The sequence below is a fragment of the Balaenoptera ricei genome, chromosome 13 (assembly GCF_028023285.1).
Source record: "Balaenoptera ricei isolate mBalRic1 chromosome 13, mBalRic1.hap2, whole genome shotgun sequence".
Taxonomy (NCBI): domain Eukaryota; kingdom Metazoa; phylum Chordata; class Mammalia; order Artiodactyla; family Balaenopteridae; genus Balaenoptera; species Balaenoptera ricei.
Genome location: NC_082651.1, coordinates 71,592,316 through 71,605,190, shown reverse-complemented (window position 1 = coordinate 71,605,190; position 12,875 = coordinate 71,592,316). Strand labels below are relative to the sequence as shown.

Here is a 12,875-nt window from a genome sequence, read left to right as displayed (position 1 = left end):
GTATTGGAGCCAGGCCGGCCTGAGTTTGAATACCGGCCGTACCTAGTTGGCCACATCTTCTCTGAGTCTCGGTTTTCCCAGCCATGAAATAATAACAGCTATACCTTCCTCACAGATAAACCACATGAAAACACCTAGCGTGCACATCCCTGACACAGCAGACACTGACCAGTGTTAATTCTGATTCCTTTTGTTGAGATTCTGATTCCAACCTGAGGCAGAATCTCCAGGATCCTAAAGATCTGCTTCACCTGGGAGTCCTTTGTACTCAATTGTAATTCTTCCTCATCTTTAAGTCAGGGGAAGGCGGTAACCTACAGTCAGACTTGGGGCTCTGACTGGACAAGCTTATAGAAAGGAGTAGTTTTGGGGTTGGGGGTAAGACTAAAGGAAATGCTCATTCCCTGGCTTTCAACCTTCAGCGAGCATGGGAATCATTTAGGGAGTTTATGAGAAATACAGGGACTTCCCCGGCTGTCCAGGTGCTAAGACTCTGCGCTTCCACTGCAGGGGGCACAGGTTCTTTCCCTGATCGGGGAACTAAGATTGCGCATGCCAAGCGGCCAAAAAAATAATAATAATAATCAATAAATAAAAATTTTAAAATAAATAAAAATACAGATACCCAGGTTCCTCTCTCAGTGACTGTCACTGAGTCACTGAGAGTCAGACCCAAGAATCTACATTTTAAACAAGTTTCCAAGATTATTCTAATGTGCACCAAAGTATGAGAATCACTGCCCTGTCTGGAAGTGTCTCTCTTCTCCTCCTTGACCTAGTTATTCTGGTAGACAGAGTGGGTGGTGGGACCCAGTTGAGGGCTGTGGTAATAATAAAAAAAATTTGGTCTTTGTCTCCAGTTCCTGGCACAAAGCTCCCAAATCCTTGGACTCTCTTGAGTGATAAGAGTGTCTTATGCTAATGAGATAACCCTTAGGAGGGTTAAGTGGGGGGACCCACACTAGATAGCTTCAGGATGGGGACTGGTCACAAGAAAAACCAACCAAGTGATGAAAGGGCTAGACTTTCAGCCCCAGCCCCTGACCTCCACAGGGAAGGAGAGAGGTGGAGACTAAGTTCAATCACCAATGGCCAGTAATTTAATTAATCCTGCCTAGCTAATAAACCCTTGATTAAAAACCTAAAAAATAAGTTCATGGGCTTCCAAGTTGGTGAACACATTCATGTGCCGGGAAGATGGCACGACAGGAGAGAGCATGGAAGCTCTGTGCCAATCCCCACTCCCTGCCCCCATCCCCTATAACTGGCCCTATGCATCTGTAGGGGAGCAAAATTTGCCACCCCAAAATATTTCTTGACATGCAGATTATTCTGAACTGAAAACTGTCAAGGCCCAAAAGACTTAGGAAGAACTTTTGACCTTCTCCCTAACTGCCTAAAGAATGTAGGTAGAGGCCCTGTTCTAGGGAGGGAGCTATCACCATAGATAACTATAGTATGAACTAGGTATGATTGGCAGGGAGGAACCTAGCAAAGTCTGTTAAAATTCCACTCTGTGTCCCATTGTCTCTGCATGACCCAGCAAACATTTGTTTACCAACAAACATTTGCTTTTCCACCTCGTGTTAATTGCCTTCCTCCCCTTTAGAGTCCCAAACCACTACCCCCAACATCCTCTTTTGTCTCTAACTGAAGACGGTGTTTAAGGTGAGGGTTCTGGCCATTTTGGTGAGTTACTCAGTTTTCCTTGGTCTCTCCCATGTATACATGTAATTAAATTTTTGTTTGATTTTCTCCTGTTAATCTTTCTCATGTCAATTTAATTCTTAGACCAACCAGAAGAACCTAGAAGGGTAAGGGAAATTTTTTTTCTTCTCTGTCACATCTCTTCCATTTGTTTGTTCCTGAGTTATATCTTTTATAAGGAACTGGTAGATGTAAGTAAAGTGTTTTTCCTGGGTTTTATGAGTCATTCTAGAATATTATCAAACCTGAGGGGATGGACACCAAGGAGGGAAAGTGGCAGGGGGGTGGTGGTGGGATGAATTGGGAGATTGGGATTGACATGTATACACTGATGTGTATGAAATAGATAACTAATAAGAACCTGCTGCATAAAAAAATAAATAAATAAAATTCAAAAAAAAAAAAAACCTGAGGGGAGCTCGTGGGAACTCCCAAATTTGTAGTTAGCCAGGCAGAAGAGTGGGTAGCGTGCATACCCCATTTGCAGCTGGTCTAAAGTAGGGGCAGTCATGTGGGACTGAGCCCCTTAACTCATGGGATCTTACCCTAATTCTAGGTAGATAGTGTCAGAATTGAATTGAATTGTTGGGCACTCAATTAGTGTCATAGAATTGGTTGCTTTGTGGAAAAACAACACACGTTTCGTATCAGAAGTGGCGTCAGAAAAAAATCACTACACAGGGGCCTGTCACATTCTGTCTCCTCTTGACTTCACCTGGCCCTTGTATAACCACACTTCTTTATAGAATGTGGTTGAGCCCAGAAGAAACAGCCAATTCCGCTGCAATTCTCTGACCTGAATTCAGTGTTGACCTTTTGAAGAGGAATAGAAGTAGGGCTAAAATTTTCCCTGTTCAAGCCTACCCAAAAGGAGGGCAGAATTTGCCTGTAGGCTTCTGACACGCTGCCTGTATTCCACAGCACACCCAGAAGACAGTCTGCAACACACCAGGGAGCAAAAGGCCTGCTTTACAGTAGGGTACGAGCTCATTTACTGCAATCATCTGTGGACTAGCTGACCGCCTTGACTCTGGCTGGACCCTGCCTGAGCTGCCCCGTAACCTTCTGAGCCTGGTCATTACTGTTTGCCAGGCCCCTTCCCTCTAGCGAGATTCTCTGCCCCTGTTCCTCTTGGCTATTTATCAGTGCCCCAAAGTTGCTGCGATAAACTCCCTCAGCGATTTCCACTGGAATGTGCCCCCAGGAGTCCAGGTAAAGTCTTTTCTGATAAGCCTTCCTATCCTGGCCTCACATCTGATAGGCCTCCTGTGCCCCCAGCGTTTGCTGTTAAAATGCTATCCCCTCACTTCCTTGCCTTCTCTGCCCTCTCTCTCTTCCTAGAGAAGCCACATAGTTTCATCAATCAATGCCACACATCTTGGTATATCTGCTGATATACCTGAAACCATTCTCAGGGCCTCACTCTTAGTTGTTTTTTTTTTGTTTTTTTTTTAAATATGTGATAATTTTTGACAAGGATTTCTTCTGCCAGAACCCTGTTCAGGACAAGGTTAACCTGGTCAATAATCGTCTTACCCACCTGCAGGGAGAGAGACACAGGCAATTTGGTAAGAGATGGTACAAAATCAAGGGATATGACTGAGGCAATGCTTCTACTTTGAGCAGAGGCTCAAGTCTTCCATGAAGGAGAAGCTTCCCTGGGACTAGAAGGCCAGAGCCACCATTAACTAGTAGAGAACACCTGCCAGCTGCAAGGTCATCCCAGGGACCTCAGCTGGGTACTACTTAGGATAGTGCCCCAAGCAACTCCCAGTCAGTTGGCCTTGGGAAATTCCTTATTGTAACTATACTGGGTCAACACTGACTCTTGGAAATCCCTCCCTCCAAGTGTGGTTCTGTCTCCTCTTCCATGACAGAAATAGCCCTTGTCCTGGGCTGACTGACTTGGAGTTCTCCACGTCTTTTACAGGATCCACTTATGTGAGGGTTGGGGGGAAATCCTGTGTGGCTTGGGCTCTTTAAAATGGTTCCCAAGCTGCACCACCCACCTTCTGGACATAATAAACTTCTCCAAGTAGAGCTCTTCCAGACCTTGCAACTTTGATCCTTGGAGTCTCTAGCACCATACTCACAAACACACCATCATCTGGAGTAAAATCTCTGTCTTTTTCCAGATCCTTGGAAGTCATATGATTCCTCTGTGTTCTCACTTTGGGCAGTGCCTGTAGAGTATCTGATACCATAGTCCCATCCCAAGTGTGTACTCATAGATATCTGGCTGCAACCAGTACCCACCCAAGCCACAGGCTCAGATTCTCATTATGTACAAAGAATGGGAGGAACAAAGTGGTGATTAGCAACCCTCTAAGGTCCCTGGAAAGTATTTATTTAAATACCACCAACTTTTAGTAAAAAATATGGCAGAGTGCCACTTATTCTCCAATGTCTTCTCCTTTATACTACATTAATAGAATACCTAGAATAAAGATTATACATTTCCCAACATACCCTGAACTTTGATATGATTATGTGAATACACTCTGGCCAATGGGAGATGAAGAGAAGTGAAGTATAGAACTTTCAGGATGTGTTCTTAAAGGGAGGGGGGCTGCCCTTTCTCCAACAGTTCCTCTCCCTGTCTCCTCTCCTCCACCCTGTTCCTCTAATTGTGGACATGGTGGCATATCTCCTTGGCCAAGTGGACTTTAGGCCACACCCTACAGATGATGAAGCAACAAGTTAGAGGGAGCCTAGGTCCCAGATGACCATACTGAGCAGAGCTGCCATCCCAACCTTGGACCACCTGTTGAAACGAGCAGTGGTGAGCCTGAGCATCCCTGAACATCCCTTTTGGGTATGCCAGCAATGCAAGACCTTGACTGCTTTTAGCCAACCATTTCTCAGAGTTGAGTTTTCAATCAACAGGCTCAAGAGATAATGTAACGTCTTCTCCCAGACAAAGGGCAGGCTTGCTTACCAGCCACTGTAAAAGTGGTAGATTTCAGTTGAAATGCAAACCCACTATATGTAGAGTGTCCATCTTTGTCCCTCCATGCTGCCTCCATGGTTTTTTTTTGGCCGCACCATGCAGCATGCGGGATCTTAGTTCCCCGACCAGGGATTGAACCCATGCCCCCTGCACTGGGAGCATGGAGTCTTAACCACTGGACCGCCAGGGAAGTATCCCTCCATGGGTTTTGGAAGGCATGAGGAACCAGCACCAACATGATGCCCATGATGCTTGGATGCAGTGAGTAATAAAATCTTTTGTCTCAGACCTAGGAATCTTGTATCTTCAGCCAGCATCCATGAAACAGTAATTTATTAGCTTGCAAGTAAAGTAAAACCCCAGAACTTCACATACCTACCAGTGGACTGTTTTTAGGAAAGAAATCAACTTGTATCTCTTTTAAGCCACTATTATTTTGGATGTCTGTTACAGACAGCCAAATATAATTCTAACTAATCAAAGAGTAATTTTTTGAAGTTCTGATTTGGCAAAAAAAAAAAAAAAATTGCTTATTACATCTTGTCAGAAATGTATCATTCAAGCTGAGCCAAATATGATCCATTCAAAAGCAGGAAATTATAAAATTGTTGGGACCTCTTGAACAAGTGACATAACATATAGGAATTAAGGAATTAAGATCACACTATGACTGGTTCCCATGGTTAGCAGATATGGAAGGGACTGAATCAAAGCTTACTGAATCAGGCAGGCAAAATCATGAGAGCGAATTCTCCACATTTATTTGAGTAAGATGTCTTTAAAAAAAAAATTTTTTTTTTGTCCGCACAGCGCGGCATCTTAATTCCCCTATCAGGGATCAGGCCTGTGCCTCCTGCAGTGGAAGGGTGGAGTCTTAACCACTGGACCACCAGGGAAGTCCCTTAAAATGTTTTTGAATGCTATTTTATGCCAAGAATTATATTCACCCATGATTTTTGATATGTTTCCATATTATGAGGGATGGAGTTCAGATAAACTTGGAGAGCAATTCCTTGATCCACCTTGTCTTCAGACAAGGCAAAGATTAATGTGCTTCAGACTAGGCTAGGCTGGATCTAAGCTCACATTCTTTCTAGAATGTTGGTGGCTCTTGTCCTTTGAAAAACCGAAGGGTAATTGAAAATGTTGAGAAAGGTTCGAGCAAGTTTGCGTCAGTACCACATTAGTCAAGAGACCAAGGCAAAAGTAAAACAAGAATAGATGTGAGGATGTGGCAACACCTGCTGCTGAAAGCACTGACAAAATGTTGAAAGCTCTTCATGAGACACAGGTATTCTGATGTGTCAAAATATTCTAAATGCTTGAACTCTCTACAAGAATTCCCTGTGTAGTTATTTTTTTAAATTAATTTTTATTGGAGTATGGTTGCTTTACAATGTTGTGTTAGCCTCCACTGCACAACAAAATGAATCAGCCATACACATAACAGATATCCCCTCCCTTTTGGACTTCCCTCCCATTTAGGTTACTGCAGTGCACTAGGTGAGTTCCCTGTGCTATACAGCATGCTCCCATCAGTTGTCCATTTTAGACATAGTATCAATAATGTATATGTGTCAGTCCCAGTCTCCCAATTCCTCCCACCCCACCCCTTTCCCGCTTGGTATCCATACATTTGTTCTCTACGTCTGCGTCTCTATTTCTGCTTTGCAACTAAGATCATCTATACCATTTTTCTAGATTCCACATATGTGCGTTATTATACAATATTTGCTTTTCTCTTTCTGACTTACTTCACTCTGTATGACACTCTCCAAGTCCATCCACGTCTCTGCAAATGACCCAATTTCATTCCTTTTTATGGCTGAGTAATATTCCATTGTATATATACCACATCTTCTTTATCCATTCCTCTGTCAGTGGACATTTAGGTTGCTTCCATGTCCTGGCTATTGTAAATAATGCTGCTATGAACATTGGGGTTCATGTGCTTTTTTTTGAATTATGGTTTTCTCTGGGTATATGCCCAGTAGTGGGATTGCTGGGTCATATGGTAGTTCTATTTTTAGGTTTTTTTTGTTTTTTTTTTTTAATTAATTAATTAATTTATTTTTTGGCTGTGTTGGGTCTTCGTTTCTGTGCGAGGGCTTTCTCTAGTTCCGGCAAGTGGGGTCCACTCTTCATCGTGGTGCGCGGGCCTCTCTCTATCGCGGCCTCTCTTGTTGTGGAGCACAGGCTCCAGACGCGCAGGCTCAGTAGTTGTGGCTCACGGGCCTAGTTGCTCTGCAGCATGTGGGATCTTCCCAGACCAGGGCTCGAACCCGTGTCCCCTGCATTGGCAGGCAGATTCTGAACCACTGCGCCACCAGGGAAGCCCTATTTTTAGTTTTTTAAAGAACCTCCCTACAGTTTTCCATAGTGGCTGTATCAATTTACATTCCTCCCTGTGTAGTTATTTTTTATTTCCAACTTCTAACACTCTAATGACATTACTCTTTTTGGTGGACACACATTGTTTTTGCCTGAACAGCATCCATTTTCTCTTTGGGAATAGCATTCAGATTTTTCCTTGGGGAATTACCTTCCGCCTCCCACCCCCGGACTTTCCTAGTCCATATTGTTGGGTCAGCCTGACTCCACCCTACCAAGCAGCAGGTAATTGGTTCAGAAGAGCACATGACCAAGTGAGATTCAGTACTGGGACTTTTATTGATATTACTGGGAATGTGAAGTTTGATTTATTTTAAGATTGCCATCATAGGATAATATAAGCCTGGGGATGCTAGAAATCATATATAGAAAAAGCAGTCCTGAAAATAGGGCCAATACAGTGGAAACAGAACCAAGAGGAAGAGGAATACCTAGTCCTGCTGACATAGTTTTAACCCAGATCCAGCCATGCCTGAACATGCCTGAACATCTCTAGACTTTTCGCTATCTTTAGCCAATAAATTCCCTTTTTTGCCTAAGCCAGGCTTGAGGTGGTTTATACCTTCCAGAAATAAAAGAGTTTTGACTCTTGAAAGTATTGCTGTCACAAAAGATACCTAGAAGTTGCTATCTAGTCTGTATAAAAGGAAAGAATGTGCTCAGGCTAGCTGTGGCTCCAGAATTTATATAAATAGGTGCTACAATCATGCCAGAGGTAATGGATGAGGGACTTGTTCTAAAGCTGCTTTACATAATTTTGCTTAAACATCTATTATTCATATCAAAGAATGAGGAGAAGAAAAGACCTACCCTCCAGGGCAGTCGCTTGCCACAACAACTGACTCAAGCTAAGAAAAGATCAATCAATAAGGTTTCCAGAGCTCTATGAAGGTCTAATCCATATCTGCCTCTCAGTGTTTACCAGAAGCATTTTGACATAGTGGAAAGTGCTCTGGGTTCAGATCCTAGCTGTACAACTTACCAAGCTAAATGACCCTGGACTAATGGCTCAAATTCTGGGAGATCTAGTTTGTTTTACAAATTTTTGTATTTGATATAAATGATATATCTGCATCCTTCTGCCACTGATTTATTTCTCCCTTAACATCATAATTATGAAATTCATGCTTGAGGTCCTGTGGAGCCCTAGTGCATTCGTTCTCCTGTTATGTTATATTCCATTACATAGATCTACCACAATATATTTTTTTTAATATTTATTTATTTATTTATTTATTTATTTATTTATTTATTTTGGCTGCGTCAGGTCTTAGTTGAAGCTCGGGTCTTTTGTTGCAGCGTGCGGGCTCTCAGTTGTGGTGCGTGGGCTTCTCTCTAGTTGTGGCTCACAGGCTCCAGAGCACGTGGGCTCAGTTGTTGCGGGCGAGCGAGGGCTTAGTTGCCCTGGGGCATGTGGGATCTTAGTTCCCTGACCAGGGATAGAACCAGCGTCCGCTGCATTGCAAGACTGATTCTTAACCACTGGACCACCAGCGAAGTCCCCTACCACAATAATTTTACTCATTTTTCAGTTGATGGACCTTAGGTTGTTTCCAAATTTTCATTCTTTTTTTTTTTTTAACCAAATTTTCATTCTTATGTGTACTACTGCCGTAAATATTCTTATGCCTATATTCAAAAGATCATCTAGGGTATATTCCAAGGAATATAATTGCTTGGTTATGGACAATTGCTGAGTTATATGCACTTTGACTCTACTAGATATTGACAAGTTGTCCTCCAGAGTTTTATCACTTGAGACTTTCACCAGCTTTGTAAAAGAGATGCTTCACATCCTTTCTAGCACTCAAACATTCATTCAACAAATATTTTTTTAGTGATCTACTAATCTGTTCTAGGTACTGGGATGCAGCAGTGAAATTTCCAGCTCTCTTGGAGCTTCATTTTCTTGGCAGGAGACATAATAACAAATAAAAAATGAATATATAATAGGTCCAGAGGTGACGAGTGCCTTGTTTCCAGAGTCTTTGGGTACCAAGAACTAGTTCTTCTCCTTGGGCCCTTCTTTACCTACAGTAAGTGAATACAATGCCCTCTTGAACCCAGTGTGACCTAATTCCAGAAACTGATGTTTTAAAACTTGCAATTACCGTAAAATTAGAAGATGAATATTTTACATTAGTGTGATGTTTTAGAATTCAGTTAGTGCTTTGGAATCCATGTTCTCAGTTGACCACAATTCTAGGCAGCATATAAGGAAGTGGTTAAATGCTCCTATCTCTGTAGTCAAGCAGCCCGGGATCAAATCTTGGTTTCCTGACTTACTAACCATGTGATCTTGAACAAGTTACTTAATCTCTCTAAGTCTCAGTTTCTGTATAAGGTAACAGTGTCTGACTCATTGGGGTGCTTATCACGGTGCTCAGTAAATTTTTAGTACTTAATATTTACTAGTGATCAATTAACAATTGGATGGGTCAATCATGTGATATTATTCCCATTTCATAGATGAGGAAACTGAGGTCCAAAGTGGTTGAACAAATTGCCCAGACAGTAAGTTCTGTTGCCTCATGAACCTGGGTTTTCTGGCACCAGAACCAATTCTCCACTAGAAAATTGTATTTATAAATGTATGATGTATTCGTTGAATAATTATTTATTGAGCATCTAAAATTGTCTGTCACTGTGCTTGGTGCTAGAGAATTCTAAAATATTCCCAATATGGCTGATCATCTTTGGGCAAGCCTGAAATTATAGCTATCTTGAGGCCAGTCCCAGTACTTTGTTTCATCTAGCATTGACTATGAATTGAATTTTGAAGATTTTACTGAAGTTTTTATGGAGGATAGAGATGAACATTATATCACTTTAGACTGTAAACATCTTGAAGGCAAAGATCATGTTTTACCTACCAGTGTACAACCAGCACTTAGCACGGTGCCTGGCATATACTTATTGACTATTTGATAAATGAACATGTCATACAGCAAAATTTAATCTATCTTCCTCAGCAACTTCTCACCTGTCCCCATAATACCTTCCCCAGCAGCTCCTTCAAAATTGTTGATGAAATGGAGATGAATTGAACTGTGAAGAATCCTACCTCTCATGAACTTGACTGCATTCTCCCAAGTATGCCTGGCTTCCAGATACAAGTAGTTTTCATCTGAAACCAAATATAGTGTTGTTTGGGTTATAACAATAAAAAATATATAAGTCAAAAAATTGAGTCAGGGAGCCAATAGTTGAATAAACAATAACAACAACAAAATGTATTCACGGAAAGATAAGGGATGATCTAAGACAGTGCATACTGAGCACCTGATGAAGAGAACTGACAGTAAACATTATTGGAGTTCTGAGCAAGGAGAAAGGAAACAGAAGGGTGGTAATGTATCAACCTGACTGAAGAGAATCTATTCTAGGTCTCTTTATTGACAAACTGTGAGGTATTGTGAGTTGGTTTTATTATTATAGCTCAGAGAGTTTACTATTATTATATCTCAGAGAGTTTCCTCTGCGTAGCAGCCTGTCAATAGCTTAAGGTTTTGGAGACATCTTTATGGGCTTAGGGTCTAATGGGTCCTAGGAACAGCCCACCTGCAGTTTCTATGTAGAAAGAGGAGGCGGGGCCCAGGGAGCAGGGGCCTTGATTCCTCATTCCTGACTCTCCTAGCATTCAGCTTTGGGGACTAACCTCCAGCTGAGAAGAAAAACAGACCTTATTCTTGACCTGTCCACCCTGATACCTCACTCTCTGGCTGAAAGAAAAGGTATCCACTTTAAGTAACTCCTCTTTTTTTTTTTTTAAATTTTATTTATTTATTTATTTGGTTACATGGGGTCTTAGTTGTGGCAGGCAGGCTCCCCAGTTGCAGCACATGGGCTCCTCAGTTGTGGCACGCGAACTCTTAGTTGCGGCATGCATGTGGGATCTAGTTCCCTGAGCAGGGATCGAACCCGGGCTCCCAGCATTGAGAGTGCAGAGTCTTATCCACTGTGCCACCAGGGAAGTCCCCAGTAACTCCTCTTTGACTTAAATGTCACAGTTCCCACTCCCTTTGCCTCATAACCTCACCCTCAGCCCCTATCCCCCAAATAAAAGTAAATACCCCCTAAAATTTGACAATGCTTCATTCTCGTCATTCTCAAGATCACTACCTTGCTTTTAACCCAATCCAACATTTGGGATGGAGAATATTTCCTTAGATTTCAGCTTCTTCTCCTCCTCCTCCTTCTTCTTCTTCCTCTTCTTCTTCTTCTTCTCCTTTTTAAGTGCACAGATATTCCTTTAAATTATCACTGTGAGATTAAGAAAATAAGATATTTTGGTAAGAAAAATCAAGATTTGTGCCTGACATCTGACTTAGCACAAAGTAGTCCTATTTGGAACAATATGTTAAACCCTTCAAAGCTAAAGGAAAATGAAATCAAGAAGTGTAGCTCTTAGAGAGACATCATGGTATGTTTCATTTTCCAACAAGCCAAGCTACAAGACACCCACTGGTGACACTTGGCTTTGGCCATCCAGATGCATTTATTTATTTCTGTGACAACATGAGCTTGGCAGAACATTGAGAACTGGTGGCTGAGAAAAGAAAATTCGGTCTTCCTGCTCACAGAAGAGATTCTAAGACATCCTTGCTAATACAGCATTGCAGAAAGGGCTTGTGTCTGAATCAGCATACACATAAATGTTAAGTGGGCTGATGAGGGTGGCAGAGTTTATGGGAATTTCTGATGAAGCAGCACCAAAAGTGCCTATCCGTTATTGTATGAGTACAGTGCAGTCTATAATTTGACTTGTTTGGGTCTTTTTGTTATTATATGTTATGCTTCACTGAAGCTTGCTGCAAGCTCTCTTTTTCCTTTGCTATCAGAATTCCCCCGATTCATGAATGAGAATTGAGGCTTTGTGGCAAGAATGTTAAGTATTCCTTCAAACTACACAGACAGGGCTGAGAGACTGTTATGTTTTATTAGCATCTGATTCCAGGAATGGGATCCCAATTCTCCTAATTTCCTAGTCATAGATGCATTTTGGCTTTCACCACAGTCTAGTTGGATCCCCTATGAAATATCTAGGAACCAAATAAAAAGCAGTGTCAAGCAAAGATGAGTTGAGTATACAGGTGGTCAAATAAAACATGTCATCTGGCTTCCAGAATCCTCCCCCTTCCTAGGCCCAGTACTGTCTGGACAGATTTAGCAAAGAAATAGCCCAGGCCCCTGTATTTTATCTGACAATCCTATTAAGGCTTTTGGTAGCTCTATCTTAGTCCTCTGCCATCAGAGGGAAAAAAAAATCTGAGATTAGCCATCAAAACCTGGAGCAATATTTCTCAAGGTCTGGTCCCAGATAAACTGCATAAGAATAACCTGAGGAACCTGTGAAAAAAGCAGATTCCTGAGTTTCACCCTAGACTCACAAAATCCGTAATTCCAGGTATGGGCCTGGGGATATGCATTTTTAAAAATCTCTGTAGATAATTGTGAGGCACATCAAAGCATAACTATTATTTATGACCTCTGTGTCTTTTCTCTTCTAGCAGTGCATACTTAAAGCCTTTTTTTTTTCTTTTTGGCCACGCCCCACAGCATGCAGGATCTTAGTTCCCTGACCAGGGATCAAACCCACATCCCCTGCACTGGAAGCGCAGAGTCTTAGCCACTGGACTGCCAGGGAAGTCCCACTTGAAGCCTTTTTCTGCTTATGGAAAGTAGATAATAAAAGTACAGTATATGACATTAATGCGGACCTTAATAAATATTTATCCTTAATCCTTTCTTAAAGGAACTTTGGATTTCAGGAACAAGAAGGGGTATATACCCAAGGTCCTTTCCCGGTTCCCTGAAGAAAAGAAAG

General features: G+C 41.9%; 1 protein-coding gene across 2 annotated transcripts in view; it reads left to right on the top strand.

The window, feature by feature from the left end:
- The window catches only part of GALM (galactose mutarotase), a 99,375-nt gene that overhangs the window by 33,385 nt on the left and 53,115 nt on the right, over nucleotides 1–12,875 (top strand). The window lies entirely within an intron of this gene.